This window comes from Desmodus rotundus, chromosome 10, assembly GCF_022682495.2.
Source record: "Desmodus rotundus isolate HL8 chromosome 10, HLdesRot8A.1, whole genome shotgun sequence".
In the NCBI taxonomy this organism is placed as follows: Eukaryota; Metazoa; Chordata; class Mammalia; order Chiroptera; family Phyllostomidae; genus Desmodus; species Desmodus rotundus.
Window position 1 is genome coordinate 30,986,757 of NC_071396.1, and position 16,280 is coordinate 31,003,036.

Genomic DNA, 16,280 nt, shown 5'->3' on the forward strand with positions numbered 1-16,280 from the left:
TTTAATACTTGGTTCTATTTTATTTTTTGTGTGCTACTATTATTTTTTTATTATTGTTCAAGTGGTTATAAAATATCTCTATCCGTCTTTCTTACTCTTATGTTATACCCCCCCGCCTTCTTTAGTGCAGAGTTTGGCACAAGGAGACCACAAAATACATAAATGGGGTGACAGAAAAAGAGAAAGGAATCACTCTATTGCTCAGGGCTCGTTGTTAAAAATATATTAAAAGACACTATATTTTTCTGTGAAAGGGCAATGATCTACAGTAAGTTCACCTTTCACTTCCTGTGCAAAAGTCTGTCAAAATGTGAGCATTAGTTACTTAATGGACAGGCATCCATGGTGCTCTATGAAGTACATATTCTTAGTTTCTGATACTGACACATCTCATCCTAATCCAAGTACTCTCCTGTTTTTACATATTGGGCTTCTCCCAGAAGCAGAACTTACTGATGAATAGTTCTTACTTTGGATCCCGGAGAGATTACTGGGCACAAAGATTCAGGCCGAAGAAGCTTCCACTGGAGATCGGTGGCCATCATGCTCAATGCCAAATGGTGTTTTTAGTCTACTCACTTCTGAGGACTATCGCTCTCCCGTAAATATTTTTAATGTCATGTGACTTTGCTGCCCTCCTGTGGCTGCTTCTCGGGGTGCCCGGACCTTGTTTATGCCTGTAGGTTCTACTGACGTTTTCACTAGGTCACCCCACGTGTCTACCTGCTGTGGGCCTCACACGCAGGAACTACCTCCCAAAGCACACCGGCCACTGGCCAGCGCGAATCCGTGTCCTACCAGGGAGTTCTGAACGTTTCTCCTCTTTCATCCAAGAGCCCAGAAACAATGGGACTACAGCACACCAGTTTTCCAAATAAGTGAGGCATTTTCCCCTTTGATTTCCTGTCTTCAGCTCTCTCCAAGGTAAGAACGTTCTGATATTCTCCTTCAGGGATTGATAAACGCTAACTATAGAGGGCCAGGATTTGGGGGCCATACCCTTTCTGTCGTGGCTACTGAACTCTGCCATTGCAGCGTGAAAGTAGTCATAGACAGTATGGGAATGAGCTTCGCTGTGTTCCAATAAAACTTTATTCAATAAATGTTATTTCAGAAGCAGGTGTACACTGGAGGGGCCCCAAAGCTGTCAATCATCAACTTCTAAAGTTATTTCCTATTATATCGATGCTGAGCTAATTTCTTGATAAAGTGATCAATAAATACATTGGCATAACTTAATCATTCTTTGAATTTAGAGTATTTCTAAATATTCCATCTATAATTGGATTGATACAAATATTCACACTGGCTAGTCTAAACATTTACTCCATTATGGTTTTCTAAGTTGCTGTATGGCTTCTCCAGGTGACTTCTTCAAATAGCCATCAACAACAATTATAGCTGATCTGTATATATTACTGTGTAGGAACACAGTTCTGCACAGTGATGTATACCTGTACTGATGAAGGTATACAGTGTAGATTAGTTTTTCCTTAAACATTGCTAATGGCCCACATGCAATTAGCTGCTAGGTCCTACTGGTTTGTTCTCTAAAATAGCTTTCCAATCTGTCACAATCTTTAATTCAGACTTACAGTTAAGTTTCATGCCATTGAAAACGTTTTCCAGAGTCTTGTTCTGTTCTGCCTCTATTCTTACATTCCTACACCATCATGTAAAAGTGATGCCCAGATGACCTTTCTCTAATACAGATCTGGCTTAACCACTCCCCTGCTCTGGTGGCTTCTTAGTCAAGTCCAAGCTGCTTAGCATGGCACAAAAACCAGTTCATGAACCATTTCCTTTTTTCCCTTGTGAACCTCACCTCATGGGCGCCATGCCAGCCTCTTCCATGGCACACTAACTATATCAGGCTTGCCCTTTTCTTAAGCCCCTTTTTCCCACCACTTTTCCTAGACCACCTGCTCTTTTCCATCTCACTTTCCAATCAGTTCTTCACTCACTCATTCATTCATTCATACTTCCTTTTCTCAATATTTATGCAACAACTATCCAGAGAGCACGTCTCTGATACCCTGATACAAAAGCTCTCCGGAGCACCTTCCCTTCACGCCCATCACACGCATTCTTGCCCCTTGTTCTGGATGCTCTTTATAAACCCCTTCCCATTTATCACACTCTACAGTAATCATTTGTTCTGCTTCTGTTTTTGATCCATTAGACTATAAACTCCCAAAAGGCAGAAGCAGTGCTTCAGTAATCTCTACATTCCTAACACCTTGCATTCTTACATAGTAGGCAATCAATAAAGATGGAGTAAATAAATGAGCAAATGAGTGACTGAGTGAGCAAAGAGACTAATGAGTACCTTCCACACGGACTGATGCACAGAATGTGTTATACTCCATTTGACGTTGCCCAAATAACAAGTTATGTTGCCGTCATTAGTGGAACACCAGAAAAGAGCTTAAAAAATGTTGTTGTTCCTCAGGCCCTACTTCCCTTAACTAATTTGGAGAGAGCTATATTCTCAGCTAGCAAAGAATTAGAGAAAATGAAGTGGATACTGACTTCGATTACGTAACAGCTCCCCCTACCGATAGTGGGATAAGTAGGGACCTCAGAATTAACCATGATGCTGCATCTCCCAGAGCCAAGTTGGCAAATATACAAGCAAGGTGATCTAAAGATCAGGCAGCCTGCTACACTGGACATGCCCAAGTGAAGAGGTCAGGGGCAGAGTGCTGGCTACACCAGCAAAGCAGCCCCGTCCTCACCCAAGGACAAAGGCAGCTGTGATTTTACAGCAGTGAAGCATTTGTTGTTACCTTTCCAACAAGTCTTTAAAAATGCTGATCTGAAAGACTGAAGCAACCCACTTGAGACTCATTTTCAGTATGGCAAAAGTTCTGAAACCCAGACTGCTAAATCTCCGGAAGCAGCTGGGTTCCTAATTAAAACAAATCGTTAATAGATTTAGCAGTCCAAATTTATGCTTTTCAATTAAAAATGCTATTGCAGTTGGTGTATGTGTGCAAGAGTAAATGTGTGAGTGTGTGTGTGTGTGTGAATGTGTGTGCGTGCATGTATAAACAAACACACCTACATTCCGGGCTTGGGTATTCCAGAGTTTAAAAGGCAGTTATAAAGGCTGGGTCAAAACCAAAATACAAAGGTTAATTGCATCAATTCTTAATTGTTTTGGTAATTTCCTGGAGTCTCTCTACATGTTTCAGAAAGAGTGGTGTAAGGACAAAAAGAACTTTCCTATCACAATTCTTTTAAGGAGACATTTTTAAGAGCTATTTTGTAAGTGTTAGCTATGTCTTGAGGAGACATTATTTTCAGTTTAAGTGACAAAGACATTTTGAGGTACACAGTTTTTCCTTAAGTCAGCAGAAAGGACCCGAACCCCAGTGTCTAGTTATATATGTACTCGTGTCTCAGCAGGCTGCCATGTTTCTCGATGAAGAAGCCAAATTTTGTCAATGAGATGGACATGGGTCATCAGAAAATGTACTAAGCAATAATTTACGGTGCTCACAAGCACAGCAATGAGTCCCTCCTCGACTGGAGGATGTGTCAATTTGTCAGCAATTGCTCTACTGACAGTACCAGGGTGCTCTCAGGGCACCCCGTGCTCAGAGCAGGAGACAAGCCCTGGGAGCCAGCTTCCGGGAACGCCCACCTCCCAGTTCTGCTTAGGGAGCAACCACTTGGCCCCTTTGAACCGCACCAAAGGCGCTCTGCATTACGTTTGCACCATAACAGTCTAAGTATGACTGCAATGAACTTGTTGCCTGAAAGGTGTGTTTTTAGGCAAGAAGATGATCAGAAATGTACCTGAACATCTGGGGTATAGGAAAGACTGGTAGTTTGGAACCGGGATCTGCGTAATGTGCCTGTAATTGTGGGCAAGTCGGTTCAACTATCTGGAAGCAGTTTGTTAAATGTCTAAATTCCATATCTTATATCTTATATAAGCTTATATCTTAGAAGTTATAAACGTTTATAAAATCAAAATCTCATGGGCTGTTGGGAGATTTCAAGATAACTCTCTACAGCAGTTGGTGAAAACATCGGCACTCTGTATAACCCATGGTAGGAACGTGAGAATTGGGTGCTACAAAAACATCAATAAATCAATTTTGGAATAGTTCTTAATTTATATTGTTTCTTCTCTTTCCTCCTGACTCCAATCCTCTGCAAAGTTTCATCCTTCTTGTTCCTTTTGATTTGTTTTTCAAGTACTGTCAACAAGCTTCCACTTCAGACTCCAGATTAATGCTGGTTAAAAAGTAAACTTCATCCTACACAAACAGCCCAGAACTGGATTCCATGTAGGTGGAAACTTCCTGGAGTTGCATGAAAACTGTATGTGATTGTTTGTGTGCTTTATATGTTAGGGGATCCAGAGGTTTTCTCTGTTTCTCGAAAAGTTCTGCAACCCAGAATAAAGATTGTGAGCTACTGGTCTATAGGATTTGTATTTAAAGTCCTAAAAAAATATTTTTTTTTAAGCCAGGACAAATGATACTATGGTAAGAAACTGACACTGTGCATAAGGTAACATAATGTGATTTTAATGTAGACCATACTGACTTAGAGCTTATTATTTTCATCTCTCTAGCAAACACTAAAAAGAGAGAAATAGCTTAAAAAGTCAATATACAAGATAAAGAATATTAAAAGATATGGGATCCCTCCCCGCAAAGGAAATCAGAAAAGAACAAACCAAAGAACCAACACCAAATGAGATAAAAGAAAACAAATATTAAGATGACTTAAAAAACATATCAATTATTATATTAAATGCAAATGGACTAATTACTCCAATTAAAGGGCAGAGATTATCAGATTGGACTTTAAAAGAAAGCAAGACTTATTTATATGCTATTTACAAAAAACACACTTTAAATATAAAAACTCGGGAGTTTGAAAATAAAAGAGTACAAGATACACTAATCATTAAGTGTAAGAAAGCTATGTAGCTGCACCAATATCAGATAAAGTAGACCCTACGACAGAGTGTTATAGAGATATTAGTAGAGATAAAGTATTTCATAATAGTAAAAGAATCAACTTATCAAGAAAAAATTAACAATCCTAAATGCATATTTACCTTCAAAACATGTGAAACAAACAAAAACACATTTAAAAGGAAACAGAAAAAATATTTGTAGATTTTGACATAACAGTTAAATTCTCACTACAAAATTGATAGAATGGGTGGGGCATGGAAACCCAGCAGACCACGATCTGCTTGTCTAGTTGTATAATTTTTATTCTGCCTTTGTATTTTAGTGGGAAAAAATGGGCTATATGAGCTTTCAGAAATGGGCTATATTAAATAATTTATCATTCTTGTAATTCATCCTTCTTGTTGTTATAAGAAAATGCTTTGGGAAAGAAGGCAAGATACTTGTGAAAATGAGAAATATATACGTATATGTGATATGTTGAGGGGAGGGATGTCCTCGTTTGAATTTGTTTTAAATGCAAAATTCTATTTTGCTCTATTTCATTTCCTTCCCTTACTTCCACTTTTGGCTCCTCTGTCACCATTCTTTGCCTCTCAAATTTGTGGAGTTTGCTTTCCTTTTCTTACCACAGGATGAGCAATTCTCAGTCGGAAAGACAGCAGATGAGCAAGGAAAGCAGCCAGATCAGGCAGAACTTGTCTGTTGTCGCCCCAGAAAGACCTATGGCCTATACTCTGCAGGTAGTTGGTTCCAAAACGGTGCCTGTGGCCCCCCCCATCACGATGGCTAATTCACTCAGTTACTTCTGATGCTAAACTTTTAAAAAATTGCTTTTGATTGATTTGTGTGTGTGTGTGAAAGAGATGTTGATTTATTGTTTCACCTATTCATGCATTCATTGGGTGACTTCTGCACGTGCCTGAAACCAGGGATTGAACTGCAACCTTTGTGTAAGGAGATGACGCTCCAGCTAACTGAGCTACTCAGCCAGGGCTCTGTCCACAGTCTTGAGACTGCATGCAGGAAAGCCAGCCAGTGTGTCCTCTACCCTGGAGTCTCCTCATGACAAGACGAGGGTGCAAGTAAAGCCAGATTATGGCTGGAGTAAAGCCATCACACCCCGGGAGGAACTAAAATAAATAGTGTGAGAATAGCCCTGTAACAAATGGGACTTTCCAACCTGCTTCATTACTCATGCCCACTTTTGTCTCAGAATCTCAAAGCGCTGACCCATTTCTCTGGAAATAATAATTAACGAAAGAAAAAAACAGCAGTGATAACAGAATTTTGGAGGACAGTGAATTCATTTGTCACATGGCTTTAGCTTTAATATCACTTTTAAGTTTCCATTAAGGACACTATACAACATGTTCACAGGAATTTCTGCTCACAATGTATTTCTGGGTTGGCTAAACAATGAACTCCTATGCTGTAAGAAGGACTTTGTAAGTGAGAAGTATGTCAGGATTATGCATTTTCATAAAAAGAGAGAAACCTAAGCCATGGAGGCTCACTCAGGGCAGAATTCAGGCTTCCTGGCTGCCCACCTTGTACTCAGGATGGAGCTGTCAGAATTCACAAACTTTTGTCCAAAAGCATTTGGTTCTTATCTTCCTAAGGGCAGAGTTGGAGTACGTGTGATGGGTTCGTTCAGAATTGGGGCTGAGGTCTCCGCCCATCCCTTTAAATGCCCTCTGGTACGTGGATAGGGTAGCAACAACAGTCCTTTGTTTCTGTAAGGAAAAATAGCTTTTCTGGTGCTGTTATAAATATTTGGGGAAGGTGCATCGGACAGAAGCAAATATTCCAATGTGTAATACATTTTTGCCTTTATCTCAATAAAAGGGAAGGGATCGTGGTCCAGGGGAACTGTGCTCTGCAGTTAGGCTTGGCTTCAAAGTCCAGATCAATTATTTAGGAGCTGTGTGACCTCCTCAGGCCATCTGCAAAACCTCTTTGAACATCGATTTTTTTCAGCAGTACAATGGAGATTTTAAAAGATATCCCTACCTTGGCCAGCATGTTCTGTGGATTAGAGTTAATAAATGTGAAGTGCCTCGTACTTCAGGGTTTGTGTGCTCAACAAATACAATCGCTCAGCATTATTCATAGCTCAAATTATGGTGGAGCAGTTGCTGACCCTTCTTGCAAAGCCAGGAGGCATAAGGTGTATTTAACTCCTTGTTCCCATGGAATGTTGAAATCATCTGCTTGAATTAAACAAACTCAATTATTCTGTAATGTAATAGTCTGGAGCCATTCCCTAACTTCCCAGAGGTGTGTGTGTGTAGAGCACAGTAGAACAGTTTACATACTTGGGGAAAGGGGGTGAGAGAGAAAGAATGCATAGCAAATTCCATCAGGTCTGAGAGTGCTTTCAGTCTGAGAACAAATCACAAAAGTGGCCTGAAAGCCAGGTTGGGGGTGGGGAGGGAGAGCTCTGAGATTCTACTGCTGACTCCAGAGGTCACGTGGCCCTGACACATAACTTTTACCGAGTTGACTATATCTCACTTCCTGTAAGTGCCTGTCCCTCTTGCTCACTTTCAAGGACTTGGCCAATCTCCTTGTGTAAATAGAACAATGCTTTATATTTCTCTATTACTCTGGAGCGACTATATCAATAATGCAGGAAACGCATCTGTCCAGCACAATGAGATTATTTTTCTGATTTCGGTTGACAGTTATGGTAATAGTTTGGCAAACAATCGACTCCACCATCAATGACCGCAGATTACAGCTGTTTTTAAAAATCTCAGCCACTTCTGGAAAGTTGGAAGATAGATTGCACATTGAGAGGGAGACACAAAGACATGCCATAAGCCTTTACAGCAGAACAATGATTAACTCTTTCTGTACATAAAAAGCTAGGGAAATATCGAGGGAAGCACAATGTGTTATCTCTGGATGCTCTATAATGAGAGCCAGGTGAGAAATGATAATGCCAAGATGGGGTTAGGAGAGCCTAACATTTTCAGAGGGGCCATGAGACAGTCGGGAGCACCCGAAATATTTCCGAGCACTGCTTCTTATATTGACAAATTCCCCAAGTCACCTAGGAGTTATTGCAGATATTTACAGGGGAGAAAATTGAGAAAGAATAGTATCATCTCTTCAATATTGGTCTTGATGAATAGAGACAGCAGCTAGTCAATAATAATGACCCACATCTAGGATTTCATGTTTGGTTTTAAAAAAATGGTTTAATTCTACTTCTGCAGAAGTGATGACTAGAAGTTGATTTAAAAAAAAAAAAAAGGAACTTCTTAACAAAACATGTGTTTTTCCTAAAAGTTCATAACAGCTCTGGAAGTGGCCTTATTTTTGATATGAATTTCCCCCTTTGGTGTTTTATTTTCTTACTTCCGTTTCATAAAAGGCAGAATGCTGATCTTGCCAGTGGCCTGTGACCCTGGCATTTGGCCACCATTGTTACCCAGGGGCCAGGAGACAGCGTGCTGCCTTCGCAAGTCGCCTGAGGAGTGTGGTGTCTTCGCCTCCAAGGTGAAGGCTTTCAGGGGTGTAGTTGAAAAGGAGAGGTCACCGGACTGTGTGAAGTCCTCATCTCCAGGTGAGTTCATTTTCCTTGTGAACTTTTCACCTAGGCCCCAATTAGTATCCTATTAACCTCCTTAAATATGGAATTGCTAAGATCTTAGAATACTCCAAAATGGACTATTAGCTAGGCCATTTCCTGGCTCCATCAGTGAAAATGCCAACGTAGGTCATACAACAGAATTACCTTGATTAATTTCAGCTCTCTCCCACTGGGCATGATGTCATGCAAGTTAAAAGAGATTCAAATTGATGCATCATTTCAATGACGGATTAAACAAGGTATTAAACAAAAAACAACACATGTACAATTCCAAGTTTATAAGGACTTTCCTTGGTAATGTGACATATTTCAAATGTGCTAAATTGATCAGTTATACAAATGGTGACTTTCCTTGAATGTATTTTTTAATTGTATGTTCTCTGAGGCCTCATGTTAGGAAAGGTTTCTTTTCCCCAGCAATTACTCTGTTAGAGCAGAAGCTCTCAGTGTTGTGCCGCGTCCCCAACCATAGAGGCAGGCTGGTGTTTAAACACACCGCAAAGATGCCGTTTCCACTCCAGAGGCCACTCAGAATGGCATTTGCAAATACAAATGACTTTGCTAAGGCTAAAAAAAAGCAGCAAGCTTCACGTCATTTCTCAAATATTCCTAAAGGCCTGCCTTAAGAAAGTACTTAAAGAAAAACATCGTGTATTTTAATACCTCATATGTTGGTATGATTTCTTTACAATAGGCAGATTTAATTTCTTTTCATGTAGAAAGCAGCTTGAGAGGCTTATTAGCAATTTCAAATATCGCAGCACAGTATGTCAAACAAATCTACATTTTCTTATTACAGGTAGGCTGATTTAGGTGAGAATATTTGTTTCTTAATATGTGGGATCTAACCAGTTCTTTAAAAGGCTACTTGCTTTCTGTTGACTCACTTTGGTTTGAAATACAAACTCGTTGGCACAGAGCGGGTAGGCGACAGAAAAAGGGCTGCATCTCTGTACGTACACGGAACAGGGCACGGCTGCCTCTAGGACACTGAAGCTGACTCCACACTCTCCAGCCCTTGGTAGATGAACATGCGAACTGCTTTTCTCATTCCAAGTACTAAACTTTGAAATTGTGTTGCCTTTCAATGTTGAGGCACGCCTCCCCATAATTAGCTAAAATATGTGTCCTTATTTTTGCAATTTCTCTAGCAAGTGGTGGAACATCCAAAGGCTCGAAGAAGCATCTCTAAACCTCGTAAGGTCCACTTTTCTGACTCTGGGCTTCATGGGCACCCACTGAGCACAGGCTGGGCTGTGGCACTGTCTACAGCGAGTACCTTCTAGGGCAGCGATTTTCCGCTGGCAGGCTGCAGCGGACTTGTGCACTCCGGGAATCTTTAACACACCCAACACCTGACCACTCATTCAGGGACACTGCCTTCTTTGTCCTTAGATTGTCAAATTAAAAAATGACAACAGCCAGCACAATAATAACCACCCAGTGTGGATAAATCAAAAGTATACCTATTTTTGGTCACAGGGGCAAAAAAATATATTTTGGGTGTACTATGTAGTTTTAGTAATTAGTTTATGTGTGCCAATAATTAAATAAAAGTTTGAAAATTGCTCTTCTAGGGGAATCACTCCCCTCCTTTCTGACCAGCTCACTGATCCCTAAGAACGCAGGCGCACTGCTACCTTTTAGAAACTACATACCTTGCCACCATGGAAGAGATTGAAAGTTGCAGAGGAACATTTAGGTTATTGAAACACATGCAATGTGCACAAGGGTAATGGAGTTTCAGAGCCTCGCTTGTGTAACTGTGAGATGCAACTTCTCCCTGGGATTCGCAACGGAGGCATTCAGGGTCCTAAGATCTAGATGACAAGGTGGACTGGTCTGTCACCAGAGGAACTACACCCTCATATTCTAACATCAGATCCCTCTAAGGCTGGCTGCATCCCTCAGTTGAACTAGTCAGCAAGTCAGGTAGAAGTGCAGGGCTGGATGCTGTGCCATCAGAAGAGAAATGTGGCACCTGGTAGCAGTTAGGAGGCTATCACACTCCAGCACTTTTGGGTTTTTTTTTCCTTTCCTTTCTCCCTATGGGCGTTTCTATAAGTCCCCTCTGACTCGTGTGTGTGTGTGTGTGTGTGTGTGTGTGTGTGTGTGTGTGTGTGTACACTCTCAACACCTTAATCTGCTTATGCAGTTTCCCAGCAATACAACCTGTTTTCTGTGAGGACAGCAAAAGGAATTTGAACTCAGAGATTTATGCAGGGGGTCTTCCGGCCACACTCACTTACTTTTTATCATTGCTGTGGTTGTTTATGATTACGAAAGAGACACATGTTTACCTTTAAATTAATAAAAATTAAAATTCAGTGCCTTGGTTGCCCGACCGCATGTCGTGTGCTCATCATTGTGGATGATTCTGTTGGACATGCTGGTTTAGTGACAGTGCCCTTTCACCCCAAGCGCACAAATCCCAACCCCTTCCCAGCGGGATGCACCCAGTGAAGGTTTTCCTACGCATTTCCAAAGGCACCCTATGGCATACAGTCTAATCAGGAATTTGCCCTTTCTCTGAAAACTGTATCTCAGATATTTTTCCATTTTGGGTCCTGGAAATTTACAACAGATATGAACACCTGCATGGGGTTTCTCCGTACAGATACCTCATGCTTTATTTAAACAGTCCTCTCTCAATGAAGATTTAGCTTGCTTTCAATTTTTCACTATTTTACCAATGACGACATAGACATCCTTACTCAGATATGTATGAATGTGTGTGTATATTTTCTGTAAATAAGGTTCTGATCAGTGGGCCTCTTCGTAATCCCCAATTGGTCCTCCCCTTTCTGCCGCGCGTACTTGGTCTGTGGTGTTCTGATGATAGAATCAGGCCCTTCCGATATTTATCATCCTTTCCTGGATAAGTGCCATCAGCCTATCTCTTGACAGTGGGAACTGAACGTATATCCACGTCACAGAGCCACGACTTTTATTTGCAATTATTCATCGGCCCTGAGCTAGGCGTGTTAGTTTGGGATTCGCTGTGGCCGTTAAACACCAGCACAGCTTGTGTGCACGGCCCAATCCCTGCACCTCCAGCCAGTCCAGGACAAAAGACTTTTGAGTGTGTTGGTTTAACTTTTTCACTTCTTTTTGTACTCATTCCCCCAAGTCTTCAGCACAAGCCCTGCTCTTAGGTCAGTCCTTCATGAGGTCTGTCCTGGAATTACCATCACAGCCACCTAACCGGCATCCCTGTCCTCCAGCTCCTGTCCCCGTCCCATTTGCCACCACACTGCTGCCCCAGGATGTGCCTAAAATGCCATCTGCCTGTTCCAGCCTGGCCCTGACTGCTGCGCGTGGCTCACAGCATTCTCCATGAGCTTGAGCATCAGCTCCCACCACCCACTCCCCCGTGCTATCCCGAACCCCTTATGGGTTCTAGACACATCCCAGCTGCTCAGCCTGGTCTCTCGGTCTGGGTGGATACCGATCCTTCACAACCTCACAAAGGCATCCCGTCTTCACAGAAGGGTTTACCTCACACCCCTCCCTGCCCTAGGAGGTTACATGTGTCTTTCCCCTTTCTTCTCCCCGGTCCCTTAGCCTGTACAAACTCTGACACAACACTGCACTCAAATACAATGTTTGAGCATTGCTTACATTTTCTTTCCTACTGGTCAATGAACCCAAGCATGGAGTCTATGATGCATTTTTTGATTTGGTACAGTGATTGCTGCACAGTGAAATGAATGGGTGCTAAATAAAACAGCTCTAAGGAAAGAATTCCCTCTTAGCCAGATGCAGAGGCGGGCAGGTGTGAATGTCTGCATTCCCCACCATACCACACACTGAACAAAGCCTCTCACACCATCACAGAACTGAAAATAGCTGACTCTTCTGAGTCTAGTGGCAAGTCTTAGATTGTTTTACTCGGTTGCTTTTCCAAGCTTGCTCATGCCTCCTTTCCGGGGCTATGCCAAGCCCCTCCCTTGCAGAGCATCAGAACTCACTCCTCACAGGTTAGGGCCGCCTCACCTTACTGGAACAACACTAAGGAAGATGAATTTTCCAGAATGAGGCTAGTCAGTGAACTGTGGTGCCAGAGTAATCCCATTACTTTCACAGGTGTCGCGCCTCTTAGACTCACTCAAGTGCAGCGATGTTGTACTTTAAAGGGGAAAGGATATGGTAGTCGTTGGTGGGAGGTTGTTCTTTGACGTTTTTCAAAACAGAACTTCATCTTGGAAACCTGGTGTATCCACAGAGGCAATGCCTTTACGGAGCTCATTAAGATCATTACAGCCCTAAAGTTCATATTAAAGTGGGTCAGAGAAGGTGATACTAGTCATGTGCAGTTGCCCCTGTCTGGAATCGAGTTAAAATAAACATGGGCCTCTGTTTCTAGGCAAATGAAGTCCCTAATTTTGATCATTTCTATGTTAGCTCTGAACTGATGATGTTCATTCTTTTTAGAGTTAGGATTCATGGGAAAGAGTACAAGAGAAAATTAGCAACAATGAGGCATCATCAACCAAAATAATCTTTCGGAAAAGAGAAAGCGAGAACCATTAAATGGTATGTATGCATCACACAAATCCATACAACTATACTTTAGTACTTTAAAAGTTGACTTTGTGTGGATTAAATTGATGTACAGGATAACATATTTTATTACAACTTTTGGGCTCTAAAGAAGTACTTCTCCAAGTGATGGCTTTGATCCAGCTGTGGACGGTAACAGTCCTCTGTGAGGTCCTAGCACTTACCTGAAAGTATGGAATCCATTCTGCCCTGGGTGTGTGCAAATGACATGGATTTCCATTGGATGTTGGTGGCTATTAAGTGAGTTATGAAAAAGTACTAACGTGATATCGATAAAACTAAAAGTAGCACACTAAGAGAGTTTACTTTGGACCTTCATCTAGTACGGAGCCAGGAAGTCTGGCTGCTCCCGCAAGCTGAGCAATGCTGCAAAGCTCCTACCAGTTTGGTGTGTAAGCAAATGGTTGAAATTCCCCCGTTTTCCAGGAAGTAAGCTTTGTTTTCGGTGCATCATTAGCATCTTACCGCGTTGTCCTTGGGTTTTAGTTGCTACTGAGTGTGTATTAATATTTTACTTTTGTTGATTGCTAGGTTCTTGCATTTCACCTTTTTCATTTTAGTCTCTTTTAAGCCAGAGGAATTCAATCCTACCTTTCATTTAAAATAATATTGACTTTTGAAAGACTCTAGGCCAATCTATTGTAGAGTAAGCCTCATTTTAGGTGTGTCTTATTGGTTTCTTGGGGTGTTATCCTTTTCCTCCTATCCCCTGCATTTCTTTTAAACTAGAAATGAGACAATCCCCATATTTTAAGGTCAGATGATTAGCAACTTTAATTCTACCTGCAACTTTCACTGCCTTTTGCCACATAACCTAACATATGCACAGGTCTGGGGGACTAGGATATGGATATCTTTCAGTAGGCCATCATTCTGCCTTTAGCAGTGATACTTCAGCACCGTGCAAATAAACTGTCCCCCAACAACCTCCCATGTCACAGTTTTACCCTCCACTGATAATCCTTGGTTATATCAGTAACTGGGGGGATGTAAACATTGAAGGACACAAATTGGTGATCTTCTAATTATACTATTCCTTTTAGAGTTATTAGCTAGCCTTGTTCTCCAAAGAAGAGGTGTATATTTTGTCTGCTTTATATGGTTTTATCCCTTTCCAATGTCACTGTGTTTTTAAGGCATTATAATTAATTATGATCATTTTTCTTTTTGAAGTACCAACTTTGAGCAGCATGATTTCCTTACATCTGGATCCTGTGAGCTTTTGACATATGTCTTTATTTTCTGTCACAGCCACATGCCACAGGCTTACCTTTTCTCTCTCCAAATGAACTCTGATATCAGCTATTTCTCTAAGAAGACTCTCCCTCACCTCTTTATTTAAAAGCATCAGAGGTGCTTAGGAACCAAAATCTATGTGGTTAGGTATGCTTACTGTTGCTGGAGTATCACTGTTTCTAGGTTAAGGATAGATGGATAGAGGGAGGGAGGGATGGAGGGACAGAGACATAGAGAGATAGATAAAATAAAAACATAGTCAAATGTCACCTGAGTTCATAATAATGTTTCCAATACAGATTTAACATTAAAGACTTTAACTTAATGAAAAAATATTAATATTTTCCTTACAATGAAATCCTCGGCTCCTGATCCTACATGCAGAAAAAACAATTCAAAATAACAATACATATCACTACCAACTATAACCCCTCTATATAATTTTATATTTGCCATTGCTTCTGATCTCAGTCCACTAAAAATGTATAGTCAGAGTGTTGTCCAAAAGTTACTTGATATAATCATCTCTCTCTGTCATCATCAACTTCATTAAAAAGTTAGGTTTATTTATTTTTGTTTCATTCAATTTTAGGGGGTATATATTTTTTGACAATGTCATTCTTTAATATGGAAAATTTTGACATCGTTCAGAAGTCAAACCCATAGAAATGATGCTGTCAGTCAAGTGTCCTCCTCATCCTTATGGCCTCGCCCACAACTCCCTATGGAGAACCTCCCCAATTCATTTCTGAGTAACCTGTGAACGTTTCTCTTTGGAAAAATAAGTACATGCATATATCTTTTGTCATGTCTTGCCTTAATGGTATAAATTGATTTTTTTTCACCTATAAATATATCCTGAAATCATAGAGTGGATTCTTTGTTCTTGACCAGACACAGATGACATAACCCCTCTCAGGTCGCTCCTACTACTATCACCATTTTGTAGGTGATGAAATTGAAACACATACAAAAATGAACACTTTGAGGAAACTCACTCAGTTTGCAAGTAGCTGAGGTAGAACGTAGCCCTAAGCATTCCGCTTTCCAAGCCCATTCTTCCAACCCCGTTCTACAAGCATCCAGACACATGTATGCATCCTTTCATCCTCCCCTGAAGCAATGCCAGGGATGCTGCCAAGATTTTTTTTCTTTGTTTCTTTTCTCCTTTCCTTCCTTCCTGCCTTCCTTCTTCATCCTGCCCCCACCCCGAGTTGTTACAGCAGGAAATTTTAAGAAGAATTAGGTCTATTATACCTAATTAGTTTTACAATTCATAAATGTAGTTAAAAAATGTAGAGACCTTCAAAACAATCTATCCCAACACTTCCGTTTCATAGGTTAAGACTGGGTAATGCAGGTGAAAAAGACTGACCCACCATGAAATAGTTAGTGGCAGAGTGACACCGTGAGTTCAGGCCCCCTAAGTAGTCACTGAAACTTGTTTTCACTATAGTACACATTTTGATTGGGCAGGCACAGATAGCTAAAGTCCACACTAATACAGAGCTCAAGAAAAAAAAGGCACCATCACTTTTTGTTTCAAGCCTTGAGTAATGAACCCAGTAATCCAAAACCTTGTCGTCATCTTCCTCCCTTGCTTAGTTCAGCAGTAAGTGTTTGACAGCTTTCCACTGAGCGCAGTGAAATCTCCTGCTGGAATATCTCCTCATCACACGTGAGGAACTTAAGTACACTGAGTTGTTCGAAAGCACAGCACCCGCCTGAATGAAGGCTCAGCCCCTACATTTCAAAAACAGAGTCAAGCTAGGGATGCACTCCCGAGAGCAAGCCTCCAAAGTGCTAGCCTGCAGTGATTTGGAAAGAAACACATTTCTACACTGCTGTGGAGTGTGTACATTATGTCCTCTGTAGGTGCATTAGTAGGTCTCTACACTAAGCACTTCAGGGAAGTTGCCAACCACTCAGGCTCACTTGCC

At 41.2% G+C, this 16,280-nt stretch overlaps 1 long non-coding RNA gene across 1 annotated transcript; it reads left to right on the top strand.

Moving 5' to 3' along the window:
- Positions 1 to 760: 760 nt before the first annotated feature.
- Positions 761 to 13,050, top strand: LOC123479863 (uncharacterized). The gene is made up of 3 exons (XR_006655650.3): positions 761 to 924; positions 8,323 to 8,514; positions 12,976 to 13,050. It is a non-coding gene; the product is annotated as an uncharacterized lncRNA (long non-coding RNA).
- Positions 13,051 to 16,280: the final 3,230 nt, after the last annotated feature.